Raw genomic sequence first — 8,488 nt, forward strand, 5'->3', positions numbered from 1 at the left:
TGTGAGCACCGGGCCTTACGAAGGAAGAAAACCATAACAGCTTCAAACCTTTGAATCGCGGAGGAAATTCCAGAAATTCAGAAAAAGCTTGTCGGCTACACAAGCCGCCAGGTCAGGGAGCGTGGATGAGAGTCATTCAAGGCAGGGGCGGGGATATAGCTCAGTTGGTAGCGCGCTGGATTGTATTCAGTTGGCCGCTGTCAGCGTGAGTTCGATCCCAGGTTCGGCGGAAATTTATTTCAGAGTCAACTTTGTGTGCAGACTCTCTTCGGTGTCCGAACCCTCCCCCCGTGTACACTACATTGGGTGTGCACGTTAAAGATCCCACGATTGACAAAAGGGTCTTTCCTGGCAAAATTGCTTAGGCACAGTTAATAATTGTCTACCTATACCCGTGTGACTTGGAATAATAGGCCGTGAAAGGTAAATATGCGCCGAAATGGCTGCAATCTACTGGCCGTATAAAATTTCATCTCACACGGCATCACTGCAGAGCGCCTAGAACTGTACCCACGGAATATGCGCGATATAAGCGTCATTGATTGATTGATTGATTGATTCACAAACCGAAACCTCGATAAGTTCAAAGCTTCCGATCGATGGTGTGGTATGTACATTCTGACTCATGTTCATTCCGAATGCTTGAACAAAACGTGGGAACATACCCGATACACAAACATGCACACACATCTCGACTTAGAAACACAGCTTGGCCTAATTGCAGCTACCACACAAGCAAAAACTGGCAGATTGGACCAGAGAAATTGGCAAACTTAAACTAGTCAGCTCAAAGCTTACGATGGTGTAGCACATGTATTTTTATCAGATGAACCATACCCTTTCCGTTAACTTGAGCAGAACGCTTGAGTACATCTGACACACACACAAACACATCTGGACTTCGAAACACAGCTCGTTTTAACGAATGACACCATTCGCAAACAGAAATCAGCGCAGATCAAAGCTTTCGATGATGTCGCTCTTGTATTCTTATCAGATGAACCGTACTTTTTCCACACACTTGAGCGAAACGCGGATATACACCGGATATAGACACAGGCACATTAGACACAGCTAAGGTTTCCAACGCAAGCAGCCATATCCCAGCAATATTATGGGCAGAATATACCTGCGCAGAGTCAGCGGCACAGACGACGCACTGCATATTATTTATGCTGCGTTGGGGATTATGACGAGAACTTGGCCTGTTTTCCTTTCACGCAACGTGTAGCGGGCTGGTATAATCTGCAGTGCGTCGTCGGTCCTGCTGAAGTTATATAGGTGAGCGGAGCCCCTTACAGTGTTCTCGATGCACGGACGTGTAGCAAAGATCTGTACGCGTACGTGTAGATATTGCGTCACCCGTGACTCACTTTTTTCTCGGATGTTCCAAATCATACGCTGTTTTGCTCCCACCAAGACTGCAGATCTTGGCAAACGCGTGACGTAAAAACTAGATTTGATGACGTTACCCGTACACGTTCCCGTACACGTGCTGAAAAGTGCCATGTGCATCTAGATCTTGGACATTGAGCAAAGTGATGGATTTGAGACTCTCCGTCTAATGTCCGTTTTGCTGTCTGCAGCCTCGTAAACTAAGCAAGTTTTTTTTGTTTGAGAGGGACAGTGACACAAGAAAATTACAGATTATGATGCTGGAAATAAATGAGTTACCATGGAAATTCGGGATGTTATCTTTGGGGGGTAGCGTGCAACGACGTAGTTGCGCCGGGCTTCCCAGTCTTTTTACATTTAGTCAAGTTTTGACTAAATGTTTTAACGTAGAGGGGGGAATCGAGACGAGGGTTGTGGTGTATGTGTGTGTGTGTGTGTGTCTGTCTGTCTGTCTGTCTGTGTGTGTGTGTAGAGCGATTCAGACCAAACTACTGGACCGATCTTTATGAAATTTGACATGAGAGTTCCTGGGAATGATATCCCCGGACGTTTTTTTCTTTTTTTCGATAAATACCTTTGATGACGTCATATCCGGCTTTTTGTAAAAGTTGAGGCGGCACTGTCACACCCTCATTTTTCAATCAAATTGATTAAAATTTTGGCCCAGCAATCTTCGACGAAGGCCGGACTTCGGTATTGCATTTCAGCTTGGTGGCTTAAAAATTGATTAATGACTTTGGTCATTAAAAATCTGAAAATTGTAAAAAAAAAACCACCATTTTCTAAAACGATCCAAATTTACGTTTATCTTATTCTTCATTATTTTCTAATTCCAAAAACATATAAATATGTTATATTCGGATTAAAAACAAGCTCTGAAAATTAAAAATATAAAAATTATTATTAAAATTAAATTTCCGAAATCGATTTAAAAACAATTTCATCTTATTCCTTGTGGGTTCCTGATTTCAAAAACAATGTGATATGTTTGGATTAAAAACACGCTGAGAAAGTTAAAAAGAATAGAGATAAAGAACAGCGTGCTATCCTTCTCAGCGCAACTACTACCCCGCTCTTCTTGTCAATTTCACTGCCTGTGCATCGAGCAGTGGACTGACGATGCTACGAGTAAACGCTCTTGCTGTAAAAATGCATTGAGTTCAGTTTCATTCTGTGAGTTCCACAGCTTGACTAAATGTAGTAATTTCGCCTTACGCGACTTGTTATAATTTGTTTTAGCTTCAACAGCATTTCTGAATTGTTTATTCCTCCTTTTCCTTCAATTTTTCATCTTTCCCAAGTCATAAAAGTTTCAAATAATCCCGAAATATCTACATGACTATTAGTGTATGATCTTATCTCAGTGATGTACAGAAGGGGAAGGGCTCATAATATGGACCACTTTTTGTTTCATGCTGATAACTGGCTTGTTTTCTTGCGAAGAAGTTTCATGTTGTGTTTGGTAGTCCTTCTCTCTTTGGTTAACCGTTGGGCCTAATTAGAGTAAAATAGCTTTGATAGACATTGTTGGGTCCAGTTCTTTTTGTTTTGTACATGAACCCCCTCTTTAACCTCGTCAAACAGTATCCTATCGATCACCACGCCTTTGCAGACGACAACCAGTTGTACAAAGACAGTGAGATTGATCAAATTGATACCACTGTGAGTGAAATGGAAGACTGTGTTGTTGCTGTAAAGGCGTGGATGACGGCTAACAAACTACAGCTAAACGACTCGAAAACTGAATCCATGCTTGTCAGGTCCCAGTACAGATCTTTCCCTGAAAATTCTTTGCCTTCTAGCATTCATGTCGGCGATAGCGACGTCAACTTTGTCTCTTCTGTGACTAATCTTGGCGTTACCTTCGACCACTTCCTCAACCTTTCCCAGCACGTCCAAAACATCCGCACAATTGCGTACAGTAACTTAAGGAAAATCAGTTCTATCCGCCACTATCTTACCCCCCAAGCCGCTCAAACTCTAGCCTGTTCTCTAGTTCTATCCAGAATAGACTATTGCAACAGCCTGTTCTATGGCTGTGATCAAAAACGTGTCGAGTCACTCCAAAAGGTACAAAACTCTGCCGCCAAATTGATATATCGTTCTAAGAAGTTTGATCATGTCACACCACTTCTTCGTTCCCTTCATTGGCTTCCCGTGTCCGCTCGTATCAGATACAAGCAAGCTTGTATCTGTTTCTCTGCCAAATTTGAAGATGGCCCTAAATACCTCAAGGAACTGCTCGTCACATATGACAATCCCTCTGACTACAACCTCCGCTCACGCGCTGACAGTCGCAAACTGGAAACTCTCGAGCGAAGCTTGCCTTCTTTTGGAGATCGCTCGTTTGCTTCTGCCATTGTCTGGAATTCTCTCCCTTCCTCCGTTCGCCATTCTGCTTCAAAGGACTCTTTCCGCAGTTTCCTTAAAACACACCTTTTTCGCGAATCCTTGTAAATTGTCCTTGCCATCTTTATAGACTGTTAGAGGTGAAGTTAGATTCGTTGTTTGAATGTGTCTTTTTTGTATAGTTGCTTCAGCTTTGATTGAGCCATAGGGTTGTGTATGAAATTTGCATTTAGTCTTTCTTTTTCTTGTTGAGTGTATGTACAGTCTAGAGAGGAGACGGACATGGTGTGAGCTTGTCCAGGGGGGTATATGAACATCTCAGTGGCAGGGGGATGGAAGCACTTGCTAATGAGTGGGAGTGTGTATGCGCGTGGTGTGCACGAGGATGTATGCACGTGAGTGATATTTGTAAATGTGTATTATGATAATATCATCTTTGTATTTATATTATTGAAATTGTTATATCTCGATGTACAGCGCTAAGAGCATAGTTAAATTTGTGAAGCGGCGCTATATAAGCTATCTTTATTATTATTATTATTACATTCAGCAAAAATTAAATACAGAAAAAAATCACAAATGGTCCATATTAGGCGCCCAGGCTCACGAATCACTGTAAAAAGCCCCCTATAGTTTAAAATTACATGCTACAACTTAGTGTGCAAGTCAGACTAATTAAAAGATGCTTTAGATTTATCTGTTTCGGGTTGATGAGAGAATTATTTGGAGCACACCAGGAAACTAAAGAAGCTTATCAAAATCAGAGTGAAAATAAGTGAAATTATCAACTTCCACGAAAAGAAAACTATTTGTTATATTTTTTTGAAATCTCGAGGGCTAGTTCTATGTTATTTTCAGCAAGCTTCTTAATGAATTAATGAAAACAGCCTTTAGCTTTTAATTTCTTCGATTTGTTGAAGGTGGTCCATATTAGGGGACTCACACATACTTTGAAATGTTGCTATCATTTTTTGTTTGCAGTAGAAACTCGGCGTCAAAACTGCTCAAATGTAACAAATACGGTCTTAGCTGTCATATATAGCAATTTTTGTGTGATAAAAGCTTTGGCTGTGGACAGAAACGAGTCCGTTTTAGGCGGCAAATTTAGAGTGAACGCTGCCAAAAGTGAAAAAAAGAGAAAAAGCCTAACGGTTTTGAGGTTTGTGTTTCTGCAACTGTTTTGACATGTGCAAGTTATTCAGAAAGGGTGAATACAGCGAATGCAATTGTTTTTAGAGCTCTAGCGCCGTTAGTTTGTCAGAACAGGAGGTGGTCCATATTAGGAGCCGGTCCATATTAGGAGCCCTTCCCCTACTTCTGACTTGGCCCAGCACAGACGCAGCAGTCCCCTGCGTGTCGATTATAGAGAGAGAGGGGGAGAGAGAGAGAGAGAGAGAGAGAGAGAGAGAGAGAGGGAGAGAGAGAGGGAGAGAGAGAGAGAGAGAGAGAGCGAGAGAGGGAGGGGGAGAGAGAGAGAGAGAGCGAGAGAGGGAGGGGGAGAGAGGGAGGGGGAGAGAGAGAGAGAGGGGAGAGAGAGAGGGGAGAGAGAGAGGGGAGAGAGAGAGGGGAGAGAGAGAGGGGCCGGGGAGAGAGAGGGGGGAGAGGGGGAGAGAGAGAATTGAATTGAATTGAATAGACCTTTTTCGTATAACCTTTGCCCCCAGCGTTTCGACCAATCAGATTTTAGGGCACGGCAGCCTCTCTCTGATAACCGGAAATAAGGGGCAGTCTGAAATACCTCTTTCACTGTCGGGGCTCGAAGTACTATTGCCAGAGGATTACTTTGAGAAATTCTGCAAGATAACGGATTATCTTGTTCAAAATCATGAACTAAAAGTCAAGGACATGCATGAAGGTATGGTTTGAAACGGCTATTGGTGGTATATGGACGAAAGACTTGGCGAACTTCCCCTACATAAGCGAAGCAGAGGTGATCGACCACAGATCTACAGATCTCTGGATCAACTTTCTTACTGATACTACTGCGTCGACGTTCGACAAGTTATACGACGCATCCAGCGCAAAGAATGCAAAACCTTGGGGTAAACGATAGACATACTGTGTGCATAAAATGTCTTTCTGCATGGCACAACAGCTAGAAAGCAACTGTGGTGATCAGACTCAGAGCGAGTGTGCTGACGTCAATGAAGCAGACTCGCAACGAAGTGTATGCTGTTGTGGGGGGACGCTGACCGGACAGGCACTTGGAGCCTACTGCGAGTGTATTGCTGGGTAAGTGTTGTTGGCCTTGTATGTTTTGTGGGATTAACTTGATGGCTGCATTACTTGGTATCTTACACAATCAGTTTTCATACTCAGTCATATAATGCATGGCACACAAAGTGACAAACACACACAGAGATTCATAATTCTCTACTGAAAATGTCTGCATGCAAAAGCTGTCATTTTTGACAAAGTTATGAGCAGCATGTTAATGTAATTTCAATCAGTATCTCCAGGAGACCATGCCATGTTGGCTAGGCATGTTCAATAGAATACCAGGTACCTGAGTTTTATTTAATGTGTACGTACACATGTGTTTGTGAATCCTCTTGTCAATGAAGGTTATCACTGCAGTAAGATCAAATTCCATTCTGAGCCGGTATATATTTTATATAGATCTATATAAAATATATCTATATCAACAGCATGCGCTTACAAGCTCTCTGTAGGAATTCCTAGGAAAGATAAAGTTAATTGTTATTAGCAGGCTAAGGAAAATCAAGATGACACAAACAGAATTTGAATGTGTGTTGTTGTTTTTACCCAGAAAGGACAGTCTTGCAACCATGTGGCCGCCACACTTTTTGCTGCTTCACACTACATGGCTGAAGGAATCGACACTGTGCCAGCAGACAAAACTTGTACACACTACAAATGTATGTGGAAGGGGCATGCTGCCATGAAAACTGCACCAGCTGCTCTCGATGACATACAAATTGTTAAGTAAGTGTGTATAATAATTAATATTAAGGAAATTAGGGTTGCATTACCAAGAGGTTTACATCAGAGTGTGGTCTATTTCTTTCAGAACATAAGTCTCAAAGTTAAAATATAGAGCTTGTTAACTACAACAGCTACAAGACTGGGGAAAGAGAAACAGTGATATTTATAAAGTGCATTATCAACAAACTATGCATTTTACATTTAGTCAAGAGACCAGGGCGGTGGTGTATGTTTGTGTGTAGAGCAATTTCTGGAAAACTACAACATTATGTTTAGGTTAAAAACAAACCAGCCCTGAAACAGTGAAAGTGGCAAGTATTTTACTCGCCATAGTTAGTAGAAGCATGCAACTGGTGAGTAGAAGTGTTCATCTACTCGCCAAATGCGAGTGAAGATGCTGAATCAAATTGTTGGTTTGGTTCGTAAAATTTGCTCTCTGGCTGGTACGTTTTCAGAATCACTAGCCAGAGGCTAGTGCATAATTTTTTGACTTTCAGGGCTACAAGCTTAGAAAGTTAAACAGATTTGTTTTAAACACAGGGAAGCGTGATTTCCTGTGGGACAGTTTTGCTACTGCGCTATGCTGGGTTGCCATTTACCTTATTCGACGTGGATGCTGGTTTTCAGCTAAGCATTGTCCTTGTGAAATGTACTGCGTTCAGTATCGTTATACATGTTTGACAGACTGGCGCAACTTGTTTTAGCATTTGTACCCAGCATAAGATTTGCTTTAGTGTCAAGTAAAAAAAATAATTTCATTTTCAGGTATGCTTCAAGACAAGACAAGTTTCCCCGGACGACTCTTCAAGGCCTCAATTTTGATCAAGAAGTCCGGATGCAAGGAAGCGCGACTAAGAGATCTTCAACAACCGGTACCAACCGTTTGAAGGCTGTATATAGTTATGATATACTGAACTAGGGTTTTCAAGGTGTGATATTTTTTTCCAATACCAGTTAATTAAGTTGGTAGCAACAGTTAACTGTTCTGTCAAGTGAAAAATGTATACATGTAGTTTCAATATGGACAGGTAAAATCAGTACTTTGTTTACAGCGAGGGAGGGTACGTAGTGCTGTCACCTCTGTGTGTGAGTTCAGGTTTAATTTTTTAAATGCCTGCAGTTAAGACAGAAGATTGTGGAAGCTGATAAGAACTTGTGTCAGAGGATAGTAAGAAGTGGTTCGGCTTCGTACGGACTATACCATCATCCATGACTTGTGTGTATTATTCGGAGAACGTATCAGAGCCGAGGACATGTGTTGTGAACAGCGATTCTCAGTGATGAAAGTGTAGTGTGTGTAATGCCGGACTGTATTCTTCTTCAACTTCGGAATGGCAAGGAGGTATTTTGTGAGATGTTTTATGATTTGATATCCATGTACTGATGATTTCATTCAATAGCGAAATGTTTGAAATGTTCATTCGTTTTGTGCCATGTTTGTTGTTCAAGAGCGTGTTGTCACCATCCCTTATGAATATGGACGTGTGTGAATGTTGGTGCAGACATGAGCGTTTGAGCGAGTGAATTTAGAAGCCCTGTGCATGAAAGTCATTACCGGACAACCAAATCAGCAAACATAGAAATTCCTTGTCATACACATCGATCTGATCAAGGTAATAATGTTAGCACTTTTTTTCCAATTCATTTCACAGTTATTTGTTATTTTTTGGAGGAAATTATAATGCAATTCACCGATTTTAAAAAACATGATTCCAATTGTCTCCCTTGAACAAATTTGTTTGTACAAAATTTGTTACTTACTTTTTTTTTTCAAGGCTATATCAAGGAAAATTCTTTT

General features: G+C 41.4%; 1 long non-coding RNA gene across 1 annotated transcript; it reads left to right on the forward strand.

The window, feature by feature from the left end:
• The first annotated feature begins 5,375 nt into the window (after positions 1 to 5,375).
• LOC138956795 (uncharacterized) lies at positions 5,376 to 8,108 on the forward strand. Its single transcript, XR_011452799.1, has 3 exons — positions 5,376 to 5,976; positions 6,515 to 6,690; positions 7,456 to 8,108. It is a non-coding gene; the product is annotated as an uncharacterized lncRNA (long non-coding RNA).
• Positions 8,109 to 8,488: the final 380 nt, after the last annotated feature.

Source organism: Littorina saxatilis, unplaced genomic scaffold (assembly GCF_037325665.1).
Source record: "Littorina saxatilis isolate snail1 unplaced genomic scaffold, US_GU_Lsax_2.0 scaffold_1124, whole genome shotgun sequence".
In the NCBI taxonomy this organism is placed as follows: Eukaryota; Metazoa; Mollusca; class Gastropoda; order Littorinimorpha; family Littorinidae; genus Littorina; species Littorina saxatilis.